Source organism: Sebastes fasciatus, chromosome 17 (assembly GCF_043250625.1).
Source record: "Sebastes fasciatus isolate fSebFas1 chromosome 17, fSebFas1.pri, whole genome shotgun sequence".
In the NCBI taxonomy this organism is placed as follows: domain Eukaryota; kingdom Metazoa; phylum Chordata; class Actinopteri; order Perciformes; family Sebastidae; genus Sebastes; species Sebastes fasciatus.
Window position 1 is genome coordinate 6,187,634 of NC_133811.1, and position 18,384 is coordinate 6,206,017.

Here is an 18,384-nt window from a genome sequence, read left to right on the forward strand (position 1 = left end):
GCTGGGTCGCATTTCTGCATCCAGTAATTCACCATTTTCCCCTGACTCCCTGCCAGGGGAATTGCTCACACTCGCACCATCAACATCAAACTCACTGGAGTCCATTAATGTCCGATAAAGTGCAGCTAGGCGACCGTTGGGTGTGGACGATGAGCACGTTTTGTTGGTGTGGGGGAAAGTTGACCATGACGTGCTAAATCGGCCGTCAAAGGCGACTCACATTTGCATTCCTTCTGGCTGACTAGCGTTTCTGCTTTTAAGCTAATTTGAATTTGCATTTTAAAAAAAGACTGAATTAAAACACCAGAAAGTCATCAGTTCAAAGAACGGCTGAGGTGGAAAAACAGATCAAATCATTATGTATCGATGGGTTTGAACCAGAGGAGCGGAAGTCACATTTAACCTTCACAGGAGAGCCAAAAGAAAAAAATGACTTTGACAAACTTTGTCCTGACTTAGTTTCTTAAGTTCAATCTTTAATATTAAAACATTTTTTGTTGTTTTGATTTATATAGTCATGTATTCTTCTTTTACTGCTACTTGATTTCAATTGTGTCCATTGTATACTTCAAATGAGGGTTCTCCCTCTATGTGTTTTCAGAGGTTTGAATTAAATAAATGTTGACATAGTATAATAGTTATAATAGTTTTTTTGAATCTATTTTCATCTATTTTATTTGGTTGTATTATTACTTATTCATTAACTGTTTAATATAATATCAAGAATAGATTTATATCTGTGATAAAGGGGTTAAGACCTTAACTTGAGGATGGTTGCACAAGGAATTAAGATTATGTAGTTCACTTTGCAAATAAACAAGAGAAATTCAAAATAAGGTGGTAAACATGTATAAAACAGAGATCATTATTATATTTTATGAAATGTTGTTTCAAGGAAATAATACTTTCAGAATCAAACATACATCCAGCTATACGAATGATCATATTAACATTAAAAAATGTTCATAGCGTGTGAGAAAAGATCGTTTATAAAGTGCACATTAGGTTTATTTTATTTTTATCTTTATTATCTTAAATATTTCCTTGTTTCTGTTTTGTTTTTGTAAAGCTAGTAGTAAAAGGGTTGCCTGTTAAAATATGCTATGTATCAATGTTTATACAACAATGTTTTCGGGCAATATTTTTTGTTTTCCTTTTAATTGAATGCCTTATTCTTATTTATTTATTTTTATGCGCATTATTTCTGGAAAATCGTCAACAAGGACTGAAATAGATTATTACTACTAGTACGGTTATTTAGTTGGTAATGTATTATTATCAGATTGTCAGTCATCTGTAAAGTCCTTTGAATAGCACTAACCTGTACGATAGGTGCTATACAAATAAAGTTGATTGACTGACAGATTATTTCACATTTGAATGGAAACACACAGTGGTTCATTACAGCCATTTATTGTACGTATTCCTGGGTACCAGTGAAAATGAGGGTTCAACCTCAATGTGTTTTCCGAGGTTTTAAATAAAATAAATTAATGTTTTTAACTTGTCTTACTCCATTTATTTTATTTGATATCATATTTTATCGGTTTATTGTTGTTGTTGTTTTTTTTTAATCTATTTTCATCTATTTCATTTGGTTGTATTATTACTTATTCATTTTTAATTTTCTGGTTTAGTCTGAAATTATTTTATTGTTTAATATAATATACAGAATAATAGATGTATATCTGTCGTTCAGTTTGCAAATTAAAATAAAATGTTTAAAAATAAGGTGGTAAAGACACATAAAACTGAGATGATTATTATTTTGTAATAAACGTTTGGACCTCCTTTTTTTTATTTTGGTAAACCTAGTAGTGAACGGGTTGCCTATTAGAATATGCTACGTAAAAAGATTCAGCCTACACATTTTTGGTCAATATTATTTAGTTTTCCTTTTAATTTAATGCCTTATTGTTATTTATTTATTTATATATTTATATGTGCATTCTTTCTGGTTGTCAATAAAGACTGAAATCAATCCTTACTACTACTGTTTATTTGTACTGTATTATTATCAGATCTTCAGTCATCTGTAAAGCCCTTTGAATTTCACTAACCTAAACAAATGAAGCTAGATTGTCTGACTGATTGTTGCACATTTGAATGGAAACACAGCGGTTCATTACAGACATGCAGCGTTTCCCATCATCATCATTCAGAACTCGTGTAAAAGACCACAAAAGTAAACAATGTTTTGGAGAAAAGTTAATCTCTGCAGGGTTCAGAAGTACTGGGGAGGTTCTGTTGATTTTCCACTAATGCAAGCAAGAGCTTTGACTCATCCAGATGACGCAATGTTATGACAAAGCACCACGAATACTTGACCTACCACTCAGTACTAAGGAGCTGCATGAAACCACAGATGCTATCAGAGCCTCTAAACGCCAAAAATAAGCAGTCAGAATATAGAGGCGCTCTGGTAAGACGGTCTGCAGTGATTGTTCAGCCTTTCGCAGCAGGTGGTCCGACGCTCGAAAAGCAGGATCCCCCATCATGAAAAACACACACATGTAGAACAAATTTTCCTTGCTGACTGTAAAATTAGAGAGGAAACTTGACCAGCGAAACGAATCCAAAGCTTAAAAACCACCATGTGAAATCACTTTCAAAGAGGCCTCAATGCCTTCTCACCCTCCACCCACCCACGCTCATTCCCACACATGTAGTGTACACGCACACAGTCTGATGTCTCTGCTCATCCACCTACTTAGTATTACTCAACAGGTACTGAAAGACAAAACGACTGAGGGGTCTGATCACACAGGATGCCCATTTGGCAACAAGAGCTGCCGTTTTCTAATTCTTTTCAGTATGTTTGTAAGTGTTTTTTTGCGCTGCCTCGGCTCCCTTTTGTGCCTCACGGTTTGTTGAGAAATGCACACAGAAGAGTATCCAGTGTTGCGTGGAAAGGCCTTCACGGTTGCTTTTTCCACTGCTGTCCAATTACATGTAAACACAGCCTTGTTTCTATTATGTTTATTAAGTTGCTGGTTGTGGCTTTAAACCTTGATTTGATAAGAGTGAACAGTATTGGGCTTGGACTGATTCTTTTTGAGATAGTTAACCACATTATCTAATGTCGTTGTGACTGACAGCGGCTGTCTTTGCTGCCCATCATGACGAGGATGTTTTCTGGTGTACCGGCTAAAGCTAATTGGTGTACCTCATGTTTACAAGCCTACAAAGCAAATTTGGCAAATTCTGTGTGACCCAGCCCTTAAAAATGTCTCTTCCAACCACTGCAAAAAGGGATGACTCAACAAGTCCTCAACCCTCAACAACAAATTAGGTCATTTGTGAGCCTTCAACAATGACTCACAATATTGTTACGAATATGATTCATATTAGGGATTACGGACACGCTGGTTCCTGTGCGCAGGTCTATATCAGCCATAAAGTACCATTCTATATGTCATAGGGCTGCACAATTATGGCCAAAATGATAATCACAATTATTTTGATCAATAATGAGATTATTTATCACGATTATTCATTGATTTTAGGGACAAAATATTTGTATCGCAATTTCACATTTAAATGTTATCTATCTTATATTGCTGTGAAAACATCTCCTTAAAACAACTGGATTCATTCAAGTTTATTACATTTGAACGCATCATGATAGCATTATAATTTACCGTCGACCTCATTTTTACCGAGTAGAGCTTGAACGCACCACCATTATGTAACTCAATGGACCGATCATTATCAATTAAATTGTGGGAAGCCCAAAATCGTGATCGCGATTAATATTTGATTAATTGTGCAGCCAAGAAATGTTCAAGAAATCATTCACTGTTACTTTAACTTACCATTTTGGCGTCTCTCTTCCAACTAATCCAGCCACTTAACTTAATTTTATGGCACACTTTAGAATCTTCCTGTACCCCGGGAATATGCATGATCATTAATGGTTTGTAAGAGCGGCATTTAACAAGGTGACGAGACGCGCAACAGAAGTAATCCTGGCCAGTCATAAACCACAGAACAGCACATAGCCCAGAGCAAAAAAAGAGAACATATTCCAGCGATGTAATCCACCAAATCACACATCAGGATGTTCTCTTACTAATGATTAAATTCAGAGTGACAACTGATTTATCAAAAGCAACATATGCAAAAGTAGCCGACTAGGCTGCTGCAGAAGTAAAGATGATATCGATCGATTAATCGGCTTTTTCTTGCTCCAAACTATTGTTATTATATTCAATCATGTGGTGGATGTTTTATCTCTGTAGCAGAGTCCGGCATAGATCCACAAATGATCAGTTATGTCTACATTAATTCCAGACCCGTTAATATAAGACCTGACTTAACCTGTGATCATACTTCAATTTCAAATGCTGTCTGTAAAAGAGGAGTTTAAATGTATTCATTTAGCCTTTACTTATAGGTTGCAAAACTATAACCTGTAGCGCCGGTATGCCAGCAGCTGTGACACCAACAGTCAAATTTTCTGTGCTGCTGCTCACCTTTCAACATGCAAATAAACTGCACAGTATAGGTACATTGTAAACAAATATGGTCATTTTAATATTATTTTTAGAGGTTGTCATGGGGTCTTAGGTAAAAACAAAATGCAACGAATAAATGTCCGGCAGACCTTCAAATTTAATAGGAATTACAATTCAGGTGTAAACCTTTTTAATGCAACAAATTGGTCAAAACTTTAACAGGAATTCAAAATTCCAGTATATAATGTATGTAGTATATAAACATTAGAATTGAATAGATCGGCCACTTTGTCACCGATACCCGACCCAGCTATTTGAGTATCAGCCCAATATCCGATATATGTATTTTGCACACTGCACCTTCACCCAGCAGAGGATCATTTATACTATTAAGAGAGGTTGTTTAATTCATTAAGCATCAAACAGCCAGTGCCGTCATTATTCTGGTGAGGACCGTCTCTTTTATACCTACCACTTTTTAAAGTCTACCAGTTTGGCAGCGTTGTAAAACCATTCCTATGGCGGGGAGGCTGGAAACAACACAAGCCTGGCTGTGATTTAGAACCACAAAGCTAAAAATATTCTAGAGAAACCAGTTACACGTGACATAATTAAGAAGATGCTTATATGTTTTCCTTTACTTTACATAACCACTTCCTCTACTCGAGTGTGTCGGCTCCCGCCGCAGACTTTCAGTAGCTCAGGTTTCAGAGCTAGAGAGAAGGTACAGGTATCATATGAAACTAGAAAAAGGAATCCATTGGTGCCAACTAGGGTTGCTCATTTTGAGAAATGTTCTTAACCGATAACCGACCCTTGTTAACTGATTATTAACCGTTATCCGACAAGATTTGTGCCTCGTACCATCTGCAGGAGCACAACAGATATTCGTTGACAGGAGTCCCCAGTTCACCCGTCCGGGAGCGTTAACTTAGCAGCTACGATGCTGCGTGTAGTGTCGCTGACATGCAGCCAGTTTCCCAGTAAAAGACTCCACCGCACATTTAGTTTAGTTTAGCAGGTTGTCAGCTGTGTGTCTGCCCGGCGTAACGATACTCTGTCTGTCCGGCATAACTTTAGCGAGTGTCCAACAAACATTTATTTTAACCGTTTAAACCGATAGCCTTAATCGGTTAAAATGCTTAATGTAGGTTAACGGTTAATTATGGGCATCCCTAGTACCAACCATGCCATACTAGCATGTCAGGAAGGAGGCTAAATAACGCCTACATTTTGGCGCGGGACAAAACTGGCATGGCCATTTTCAAAAGGGTCCCTTGACCTCTGACCTCCAGATATGTGAATGTAAATGTGTTCTATGGGTACCCACGAGTCTCCCCTTTACAGACATGCCCACTTTATGATGATCACAGGCAGTTTGGGGCAAAAACCATACAGTATAAATGTGTAATTTTCGCCTATTCTAAAATGGTGTACAGTATCTGAATATTTCTGCATACTGGGGTCCCTAAACAGTCTTGAAATTACATAAATTGGGCATAAAGCTGAGACTCTTGTGGATCCAACAAGCTCAACTGTATTCATGTGTGATGATGTTAGTCCCAATAGTAGCCATTTCATTGTAGTGAGACCATTTTTTTAAACTTGACCTCACTGTATAAAATGACCTGTGGTGACTTCTAGGATAATCACAGCCTCACGAAATTTTACAGCCACAAACTAGAGGTTAGTTGAACTAGAGGTTCCTAGGTAGATTGACAATAAAGGGGGTTTCTGAGCAGTTTACACAACAGAAGTGCTCGCCATCCAATCGCCGAAAATTGCAATTCTTGCAGAAATCTCAAAACTGTCAAAAGTTCTTGAAACCAAATCACAGCATGGCTTTTTCTATGGTGTTCCTCAAGGTCTTGGTGTCTTAATGTGGTATTCTGGAGGGATTATTGATAATTTTTATCAATTCTCAAGTGGTAAAAAAATGGTTAAATTTAACACCAAATCTGTGTAACAAATGGTATCAGCCCAAAAAATGCTGCAACAACTTATAAGACATAACAGAGCATGGGGATAGCCTTCATATACTTCCATCATATTTTTCTTAGCCCTTATACACTTTCACAATTTATTCGAATTCATTTTCAGGTTCTCAGCTTTCAGATGATGTAAACCACTTCTATGTGACATCTACTGTTGACCTGCTATCTCCCTCTAAAGACCCCCTTGTATCCCCCTAAAAAAAGACAAAAACGGGTCTATGAAAAAGAGGGGTGGAGCGGAATAGGTTAACTGAAGTGCATTTACTGTAAGGCTGTTGAAAGCTCAGACCAGGGGTTTTCAGAGACACTGGGGGGTCCTCCCTCAGACAGAATAGAGACAACCGTGCCCCACAAACAACCTCATTTTGCTCCAGCAATTATAATGGAGTCAGTTAGCTGTAAGCTATCACTCCGTTTCTTTAGCCTATATTTGTTTACGTTTTGGCAAATTGGCACCGTTAAAAGCATGCCGAATGAGCTAATAGCAGTTCCTGTTTGCAATGTACCCGGGGATGTACAGACAACCATCACTGGATTAATTTGATACTGAAGAAAACTTAAAAACGTGAGAAATCTCAGGCAGGTTCGGAAGTTATAACGAGCGTCTTTATTTCTATGATTTGTAAGCAGATTTATAGACGTTTGTACGTAATAGACATTGGAGATAATAACAATATATCCCCTATGGGGTGGAAGTCACACTTAATTTAAAAATACATGTATCATGTCTGTGTGTTAAGATGTGACTTAGTGTGAGTTATAACGCCGAGAATGAAGTGTGATTTTTGCAACTTTTCTTTCCCCACGGGGGCACGCCTCAGTTTGAAAACCTCTGGCTTACATGAACTATTATGATCAGATAAACTGTATCCCCTTCCATCTTTTTATGTCATTTATTATGTATTTGCTCTCTAAATGATTAAACTCATGTTTTTTAACTTGTTATTCATTACAATAAGAATTTACATAACAGCTAAAATGTGCCTATAGTTCCTTATAATGCCTTATGGCCTACACTGGCTCCCTGTCTCTCAGAGAATTGATTTCAAAATACTCCTGCTGGTTTACAAAGCACTAAATGGTTTTAGGGCCAAAATACATTTCTGATCTTCTGCTATGTTATGAACCATCCAGACCTCTCAGGTCATCTGGATCAGGTCTGCTTAGTGTCCCCAGAGTCAGAACTAAATATGCAGAAGCAGCATTCAGTTTTGATGCACAAAATATTTGGAACAAGCTCCCAGAAACCTGCAGGACCGCTCCAACTCTGAGTTCTTTTAAATCAAAGCTTCAAACTTTCTTGTTTGCTGCTGCCTTTTAATAAACCAAATAATCATCTTATACTGCACTATAACTTTTACTTTTAACTTTTAACTGTTATATTCTATTTTAGCTTCTATCCTAGCTTTTATTTTTAGCTTGTTTTTTATTTTTTCTAATCTTTAACGTTTTTATGACTGTTTTAATTATGTCTTAATGTTCTTTTCTTTTTCTTTGTTGCAATGTTCTCGAATGTTTGTGTAAAGCACTTTGAATTGCCCAGTTGCTGAAATGTGCTCTACAAATAAAGCTGCCTTGCCTTATGAAGATCTCACAGTAATTCCAAAAAGAACGTTTTATATTATATGTGTTATAATCATGGTGACAAAACAGTATTAATAAACAAATGTCAAGTGACTCGTAAAACACAATGCACAGATAAATGCGGAGTATGTATTTGTAAATCACTATTCGTATCTGTGCCTCTAATTCACAACTAGTATATCATCATTTGTACATAAACTTAGCATTTTTGAGACACAAGTCACATGACAATATTTCCTTTGAAAAATATTGAGTTGATTTAAAAATTATGATATGAGTTGTAAATTAGAGGCACAGATACAGATACAAATCACTCTGCATTAATTTGTGCATTGTGTTTTACAAGTTACATAACTTGACATTTGTTTTGTGAATACTTATGAGTATGTTTTGACACCATATATATAATGTTGAACAACAATCTATATGTTATTATGACAATGACAGATGGCGATATCTAGCTTCATTATGTAACGTGACGAATAACAACAGGCTCTATTTTCCTCTGCGTATAAAACCAAATGATGCATTTTAGCAACAAACTAAAATAAAAAACCCGGTGGGAGGAAGTCGTCCTCACCTTATCCTTATTTACAGCTTCTTGTTAGACAAGACCTCGGCGGAGAGGGAATCGCAGAGGAGAAGCAGATATATAAAAACAAAATGGTGCAATAAGACCATGCGAGAGAGAGTCAGCTATTTCAGTGCATTATAATTTCAGAGAGTGGAGTGAGTCAGCAAAAGAGGAGAGGGCGGATGAGGAAAAAGACAGAGGGTTTTAAACGATGGAGACTATCGGAGAGGATGACAGATGGTTGGTGTAAAGGAGAGAGAAGGAGAGAAAATGAATTAGGCAAACTACAGAGCAACACTAAACAACATCCAGAGTCCAGAGGGCCCTTTGAAACAGCGGGGTGATGAAACCTCCTGTGCTTGTTGGCAGCAGGACGGCGCAGGGGCCACGCAGCTCTGAGCACCACAGCCAAAGACTTACATAACCGGCCACAGACACTCAACGCTCCCATTCCAGCACCCCTTAAAGGTGAAGGCACGCTAGCCACAAGACAGGACGGCTGACACAGGACTTGAGCTTAAAGCTGCAAGCATGAGATAAAATGTTCATTATATACCCCACAATTTGGACGTGTAGGTTGTAATTATAGAATAAAAAAAGTGTGGAATATTCCGAGTAGGCTAGGCTGTCAATTGATTAAAATATTTAATCTTGATTAATTGCAAATTAATCACACATCTGTTCAAAATGTACCTTAAAGGGAGATTTGTCAAGTATTTAATACTCTTATCAACATGGGAGTGGGCAAATATGCTGCTTTATGCAAATGTATGTATATATTTATTATTGGAATAAATTAACAACACAAAACAATGACAAATATTGTCCAGAAACCCTCACAGGTATTGCATTTAGCATACATTATATGTTCAAATCACAACATGGCAAACTGCAGCCCAACAGGCAACAACAGCTGTCAGTGTGTCAGTGTGAGTCTGTGTCTGTCATCTCAACAACTCCAACAGACTGATACGTCCTCTCTCTCTAGCCGATCGCTTCATGTCAGTTTCAGAAGTTAAATTCATCAACCTCATATCAATAACTTGAACTCATCATCATAATAGTTTTGTGCTAAATAAAGAAGGCTACAGCTGTTCTTTCAATGCGACGGATATATAATCGACATGTAGATGAATACCTACTTTCCAAGAGCGTCTTTTAAAAGCCCATACACGGCCAGGAACTTGCAACAATAAATTAATTAATGTTAAGATTAATACAAAATAAATAAATAAATAAAAATAGAAGAGTAAATATGGAAATTAATACAAAGATAAATAAATAAAGAAACAAATTAAAACAAAAATATCAATTTCGGTCACATTCTATCAATTAAATAATGGCTACATTTATTTTTTATATTATTTTTGCTACATTTAATGACATTTATTTATTTATTGAGCATTATTTTTATTAATATTATTATTATTACCATTATCTTTTTTTTGATGAATGTGATGTTGTCAGTTGGTGCCTCCATTCATACATATCCTTTAACTTTGTTTGAACTCAAACTCAAACAAATCGATGAACATGCGAGGACATGAACACATATGATGATGTAAGTATCACAGTTGCTGAGTGTCTTCCATTCATAAAATGTAAACGACAGTATTTATCATATTTCCAGTAGCGGTTAAACTTGTTCATCTGAATGTGCTGCAGTTCACTGCTACAGTTTGTCTCCATATGCCTTCTAGCGTTACATAGCTCTCCTCATTTTACAAGCTGCTGACAGCCATGACAGCTTCAGTACATACTGTATGATGTCAACATGACTACCAGCATGGTGGGCGAACCAAAAATACTAAACAGATGTTTAGATATGGATCGACAACAACAACCCAGAAATTTCATTTTGCGGTCCGGAAGGGAATCTATAAAGAAAAAGGCGATTGGTGTTCCCCATTAGCATATAACCCCCCATACCAGCTCTCCCCCTGCCGGTCCATGTGGTATCGATATCCTACATGGATAATCACGTGCCTTCTTACCCAGACTCACCCCATCACTCGGAGAGAGCACCGCTGAGCCGCACAGCCAGGGGCAGAAAAGTGAAGATGAAGGCTTTTACAGCTCCTCTCCCTCCATCTCCATGAATAATTCAACCGCATCCAAGCCTGAGAGCATTTTTCAACTTTCCCTGAAGCATGAAAACACAAGCGCAGCTCCACACTGACTGCCAGGGGGTTCATAAGCTCCTCATACCTAACATAAATCCACTCCCGATTATAACAGGATCACATTAGGCCACACAACTAGAGGCGCAGGTAGTGTGTAAACCCGCACAGGGCCCTGCGTTAACCGTCTTGTGGAAATCCTGCTCTGAATCAGGAAATGTGGATTTAGAGACCTCATTTGAAAACTGATGTTGAAATACTTTGAGTGATATAGATCAAAAACAACCTTATTTAATAATCGCAACATGTAATGGGAGCAAAGCTGCGTGTGTTTTTGTGGTGGAAGACGCTGCAAATGATTTAAAATCTGGAAACAGTCGTGACGTGTTTTACAAGGACCTTGGAAGTGCGGTCACGCACATATTTCTAACTATTTCTAAACAGTGCTGAATCCTGCTAGCTTTGTGCATGCGTGTGTGTGTCATAGATTGCTACAGGAATGAGTCCTTAAAACTGGAAATGAGTTAGTATTTTAGCACTTCCGGTTCAGTCATCTGGAAGTCAATGGATTTTTAGTGAGTTGCCTGAAATAAGGTCTGCAGTTAACACCAGCTGAAGAGATTTTAATGTTTTGTTCTACGACATAAAATATGTCATCGGCTGGAGCCGATCCCAGCTGACATTGGGCGAAGGCAGGGTACGCCCTGGACAAGTCGCCAGACTATCACATGGCTGACACATAGAGACAGACGACCATTCACGCTCACATTCACACCTACGGGCAATTTAGAGTCAACAATGAACCTGCACATCTTTGGACTGTGGGGGGAAGCCGGAGAACCCCGGAGAAAACCCACGCTAACACGGGGAGAACATGCAAACTCCACACAGAAGGGCCCCAAGCCGGGTTTGGACCTGTGACCCTCTTGCTGTGAGGCAACAGTGCTAACCTCAATCACAAATCATTGGTGATAAAGTTAAATTCACCAGATTTGTGACTCGAGTCCACACCTCTGCTTTTTTGATAGCTTACTTTGTCAAATACAAAATAAAATAAAAAACATCCAAGAAAATTATTGTTTTACCTTTAAAAGGTGCTAAATATGAGATTGGGAGCATTTCTATTGCCTCCGCACGGCTCACAACCTGGTGACAACTGAGCTGGCCGCTCGCAGCCAATGGTGCCAACAGTGAAACCAACGGAAACAGTGCTCTGTTAACCTTGGGGGGGGGGGGGAACCGGAGAGGGTGGACGCTACGCTAGCGGCCCGCTATGTCGACAAAGCACGGAGGAGCTCTCATTACAACACACACAGAGGGAGAAAGACTTCATTCTCTGCTCAGGTAGACATTACTCCTCTATATCTTTACATAGACAATAGTTGTTTGCTGCTATATTAATGCTCTGGATCTTGTACAGAGCCCCTTTAACAAATGGAAAAAAAAAGTTCTACAATGTTAAATGTTCAACATAAGCAGCCGTATAAAATCTAACTGCCAACATTTTGATCACAATCAGGAACTATGTGATCAAAGAACAAGCAATCAAGATAACAAATCTGACCAGCTTTTGTCTCATCACCCAGTTTTCCGTACTCAGACATGCTACAGACACATTTTTATCTTTACCAAAATAGTACGGAGGTTCAATACAGCAGTACTTAAAACAATGACTAAGCAGTAATAAAAAGCAGAATTTGACTAAAACCTCAATTTGGGTACAGTTGAGAGGATCCCCCACACAGGTCATATTCAATATGGAATAAAGGGAGATTATAACTCACCTGTAGTGGTATCAGTGGTTGATCAGCACAATCCAGTCACATAGAAGAGAGAGAAAGGGTACAACATTAGTTTATTGTACTGTAGATGACTGCACAGTCAGATGCAGAACCTCATTTACTGCAAGTCTCATGAAAGCTTTGGTGGTCTGAGTACATTTCAATATATGTTTTACCTTAGGACCACCAGTCAATGCTATGTTTGTTAAACGATAACCACACGCTGAATAGATGATACATCGGTGTTAAAATGTTGCCTGCTCAGTGAAGGATGGTGTATGTGTCAGCATAAAGATGGCACACATGAGTATCTGCTGTCCTGCACAGAACGGGGCTTTAAAGAGTCAACACTTTGTCAATACTTATCTCAGCATCCAAGAACATTTGATAAGGACATAGGAAATAGAAATACAATGTCAAAGAGAGTCCATTCGGAGCCATAATACTACTGAGTCTGTCCGGGGTTAAATTAGGATCATTATGTTCGCAGCAAGTGACATGGATGACGCAAATGGATTATATAGACAATTGTTATTTTTTAAAACAAATGTGGTTCCATTCAGTTACAGTTATCTTAGGGGGGGGGGGGGGGGGGGGAAGTCGTGTAGCTGCCAAGAGCAACAACAATGTTGAAAGAGTCACTTAAGCTGTTTGTCTAATGATTACTGCACAGTAATCACAGATTACTTTAATCACCAGGAAACCTACTTGTACATTATTAGTTGGGGGTTCTCCTGTTATTTGTAATAATTACAAAAGGTTATTATTAATTGTGCCATATTCAAACAGTACACATTCCATCCAAAACTTGCATGTGCAAATGATTTGTTTCTAATTGTTTTTTTCTCCTGTTTTCCCAGATCCACAATTACGGTGGCGGTATGGTGGATATTACTAATGAAAACTTTGAAAGTGCTCAGCTTGGACAGTCTCCATCAAATAAGAGAATTCTCACAAGGAAACTAGACAGATGGCACGTATTATACCATTTGCTAAAGGGATAGTTAAGCACTTTGGGGGAAATTTGCTTATTTATTTGAGAGTACAGAGCTGGGAACATGACATGGTTAACCTAGTTTGGGGTGGCAGTAGCTCAGTCCATAGGGACTTGGCATGGGAACCGGAGGGTCGCCGGTTCAAGTCCCCGCATGGACCAAGTACTGAGTGTGAACTGGTGGCTGGAGAGATGCCAGTTTGCCTCTTGGGCACTGCCGAGGTGCCCTTGAGCAATGCATGTATAGTGGTTGTGTATTTAGGGCCAGTGTGTAATGTGTATATTAACAGTGGAAAAAATCAAATTTCCCCTCGGGGATCAATAATTCTTCTTCTTCTTCTTCTAGTTTAACATAAAGACTGGAAGCAGGTGCAAACAGCTAGCCTGGCTCTGTCCGAAGCTCAACATGCGACTAGGGGGTGGGCGATACATCGAATATAGTCGATGTATCGCGGCTTGTCCCACGTGCGGTGTATAAAATTACTATATCGCGAAAACATCACTACTAATTGTCGTGTAATGTTTTTAAGCCACCCCGCCGGCATGAGACTCGCTTTGGCATTTCCTTCTCTCCCTCCGGCGGCTCCCTCTCACAGACACACACATCACAGACTCCGCCCCCGTCCAGACCTCTCTGCTGGGCGAGTGTGTGTGACGTATGCGGCCGGCATGTTTTGGTCTGGAGGAAAGTAGCAAAGAGAGAAGGACGGAGCCCGGAGAAAGCGAAAGACACGACTAAAGCAACCAGAACCAGCAAATGACTCTGGCTTCCTCGCTTTCCAAAGCAATTCCATATGACAAAAAAAGTGCAAAATGCAAAGAAATCACAGCAGCTGTAAACAACTACATCGCAACGACGGTTAGCGTAGTTGAAAAGCCCGAATTCAAAAGGCTCATTAAGAAACTTGATTCGAAAATATGAACCGCTTGGTCGCAATTTTTTTTGCGGAGAAAGCTCTACTGGAGTTCTACATTTCAGTGAGAGAAAAGTTGGCCAACCAGCCATCAGAGGTGACCCACATCTCCACAACTACCGATCTGAACGTCCAGCAGAACGTGTGCGCCATACCTGGCTGAGTATCACTGTACATCACATCGACAACTGGGAGTTGAAGAGTAATTGCTTTCAAACAAGCTTCTTCCCGTTCGATCACGCAGGCGAGATAATCATGCAAAGGTTTAAAAGGATGCTTTCTACACTACTGGGAAAATAATATTTTTTATTATCAGCAATGTTATAACAGCTTACTGGTAAACCTAACAAGAAGTCACTTTACACTTAAGAAGGTTTTAATGCAGACATTTGCTGCAGGGACATCAAAGGGTCAAATCGAGCATTTATGAAGTGCTTAGAGGATATTTGAAAATATCGGGATAAATATCGTGTATCGCGATATAGCCTAAAAATATCGCAATATTATTTTTAGGCCATATCGCCCAGCCCTACATGCACCTTCCACCTCTAAAGATCCTGTTGTATGTTGTTTAATCCATACACACAAAGAATAAATGTAATGCAAGAACTATTTCTTGGCGAACAACAGAGAGCCATCTTTCCAATCTGCAGTTGGTACAATGAGGTCATCAGGAAACCAGCACTACAACCAGAGACACAACCAGAGCCAGGCCGGCTGTTTCCCTTGATTCCAGTTAAACTATAGTTAAGCTTAGCATAAAAAAACTCTCTCTACTTAGGAGAGATCTGTGACATAACTTCCACTACTGATAGTAGTAGTAGTATAAAATAGGAAATAATCTGAGTTCAAAACTCAAGCAACACAAAGCAGGTTGTGAACAACAATTAACTTTTTATCAGCTGGATCTATTTGATTTTGGTTTATAAGTAAAAAGAAGAAACAGATGGAGCTATGCGTTATAAGATGCTCTTTGAACTAAGCTTCTCTGGATTTTAACGTGTTAAGGTCTCCGCACATTTAAAAATAAATACAACCTCAAAACATTGTGTCAATCACATTTACACACCAACTCCGAAACTTTCGTCTGTCATTAAAGTTTTCGGAACAGGTTCGATTTTCTGCGTTTTTTTGCATCCGCCAAAAGCCAAAAGTGGGTTGTTTGACCTCTCGGAGCCACCGTCCATGCAAACGTCATCATCCAAAATAGCATCAGATAAACATTCACTTTGTCTACCGGCGCAAAGCCCTTTACAATAAAGAAATAAAAGAACACAGAGATGCGGAATTTAAAGGTAGATAGTGGCAGGTGATTGCAGAACAGCTTGGAATCAGGGATGTTCGCAAAACAAAGATCTACGAAAGATTAGACAGTAGTAATTGCTCACTAAAGGCAGCTAAACGAAAGCTTCTTGCTAACGTCATTCATTCGATAGCCCCGTTTGGGACTAGCGTTATCCATTGCACCCATGTAATTCATGCTGTCCTGTCCTGCGTCGGGATCCACCACATCACCCCGTCGGGGTTTATTTCACAACAATGACCCACTAGCTGTACATTATCCCGCTTATTACACAGCTACTTACTTAAGAAATCAATAATTTGACAGTCCTCCAGAGTCCAAGATCAGAACTGCGCCCATAGCAACGGTCTGCTATAAAGAAATAACAGACCGTAGTGTAGCGATGTAATAAAAGAAGATAGTGTAGGCTACTTAATGTGTAACAAATTAAGCTTATAGCCACCAGGGTCACACTGGACATACTTTCCACTAACACAATACTATGTTGTCACATTGTTGACTCATCTTTTATATGAGTTGTTCTTCTACTTTGTCATTTTGTACTTTAGCTTTTTGAAGTAATTTCCAAATGCTGGTTTGGTTTTGCACCACAAGGCTACCATAGCTAATGGCTATTGAAGTGCTCAGGTTAAGGTGTCGGGAAGTGGACCAAATTACACGTTCCAGAAAGTTGTGAACGAGAGAAGAAGGACAAATAACAGACTGAGGAAATAAAAGGTCAGTTTGGTGCAAGACTTGCCAGGGTTCAGACCTTTGAATCCGCCCAACTCTGTCTGATATCAGGCAAGTGTTGTTGGACAAGACTACTAAAAATCTGTGAATCGGCACCCCGCCTGTCTTTTATATTGGAAAAACACTAAGTCAGGCTACCATACTCTTATTTGTGTGTATGTGTGCGTGTGTATATGCTTTTCTGGGAACTGCTGCAGTTTGCTCTCCTCACTGAACTTTAAATTTGTATGCTGCACAGTAACCTCTGTGATCAACAGCAGTCTTTTCCAATCCACAGGGGTCCCTCTCAGAGAAATGTCAAAGAACTTTTTCTTTTCAACCAAAATACAACACACATTAGTCCCAGGCTGTTTTGCCGAAATGCCAATTAAAAACGGTCAACCTCGGAAGACTAAGTAAGTTTAGAGAGCACTGCTGAACTTCCAAATAAGACTCACACTTCATATTTTGACTCTTCGTTAGCAGTTAAATTACTGGGATGCACCCCGCGTTGCAGCATGAAGCCCCAATGAGTTCAATATTTAATAAATAAAAAAAGAAATAAGACATTATGAAATAAATATTATTATTAAATTGTGTAAAATATATAAATGAGCCAATACAACTATGGAGTTGTTTAAGAAATTATTAAAAATCTGTTAATTATGAAATGTTCTTAAAGTATTTCACTTTCATTAACTAGAGGCTGCAGTAACTAAACCTCTCCTTTTATTTATCTTAAAAAGGGTGCACATGCTACCTAGCTAGCCGGCTAACGAGCTAAGCTAGCTTGCTATTTGAGATTATTACTCAGCGTCAAACTGAAAAAAAAGTCTGCACCCTAAATCTCATTCTATGCACTTCATACTCAATCATATACTATACTATATAGTACAGTAGTATGTATCTTTACGGACGCACTGAACTGTAATTACCGTGTCACTTCCTGAGAGCCTCCTGGTCAGTTGGAGACGTGTAACCATGGTAACCAACCTCATGTGACCAAAACAACGATTTGTGAGAATCATAAAGTCTGAACTAATTTAAAATCTATTGTACGTCTAGCAAAGTGGACTCTTATACTTACTCTTAAATTGAAGCGTTATTGACGTTACAGAGCTGTCCGTCAATGTCCGTTATGAACTTTGTTGTTACTACTGCATTGCATTGTGGGATATCGCTGCTTGCGTAGTGTCCAGTGTTGCATAGTGTGATATTTCAACAGAAATAGCATGCAAATTCGCGTAATATTGGTTTCATATTAAGGTTTCGGACGTACCAAAAAAAGCTCACATACTGTTTTAGCGTACTAAACAGCATGTTAGTGTGGAATTTCGGATGCAATCCAGGTGAAAAGAGCAGACACTAACTGGTTAATTCAGAGTTAACTCTGAAAGGTTTGCTTTTAAATTGTATTTTTTCTGAGAAAAACACAAAACTCTGTCAAGATAAAAAAATAAAAGACTGTTGGCGAGCCTGCTGGGGGCCTGGGGGGCATATGATTGGCTGAAAGGGTGAGGGGTCGGGAATTGGTGACAAGAACTCTCGAGCCACAACAATTATCAATTAGAATTACCGCCTCGTGGTTGTATTTCTTCGCCAACCAGTTAATTTTATCCAATGAGACACTTTTGTGAAATTGTCATAGTTACCATATGAATTATTGAGTTATAGCCAAAAACGTGTTTAGTGAGGTCACAGTGACCTTTGATCTTTTACCACCAAAATCTAATCAGTTCATCCTTCAGTCCAAGTGGACGTCTGTGCTATATTTGAAGAAATTCCAGACGTTCCTGAGATATCATGAGAATGGACCGACTGGACAGACCGACAACCCAAAAGCATAATGCTTTTATTAATGCATAATGATGGATAAAACTCCATTTATGCATATAAAAATAATGAAATGACATTTTATAATCTCTATTTATTAGTTAATCTATATATTTGGC

The 18,384-nt window shown here is 38.7% G+C and overlaps 1 protein-coding gene and 1 long non-coding RNA gene across 9 annotated transcripts in view; both read right to left on the reverse strand.

The window, feature by feature from the left end:
- Positions 1–18,384, reverse strand: part of thrb (thyroid hormone receptor beta) — a 134,848-nt gene that overhangs the window by 88,982 nt on the left and 27,482 nt on the right. The window contains exon 1 of one of the 8 annotated variants that reach the window (XM_074614155.1): positions 17,520–17,569. The exons of 5 other annotated variants lie outside the window; for them this stretch is intronic. The gene's annotated coding sequence lies outside the window, so the exon portion shown is untranslated. Of the gene's footprint in view, positions 1–12,437; positions 12,459–17,367; positions 17,428–17,519; positions 17,570–18,384 lie in introns of those variants that run through there. 2 more of the 8 variants (XM_074614152.1, XM_074614156.1) reach the window with 2 other exon arrangements.
- LOC141754622 (uncharacterized) lies at positions 1,033–7,682 on the reverse strand. Its single transcript, XR_012590687.1, has 2 exons — positions 4,512–7,682; positions 1,033–4,459 (listed from the first exon to the last, which is right to left on the reverse strand). It is a non-coding gene; the product is annotated as an uncharacterized LOC141754622 (long non-coding RNA).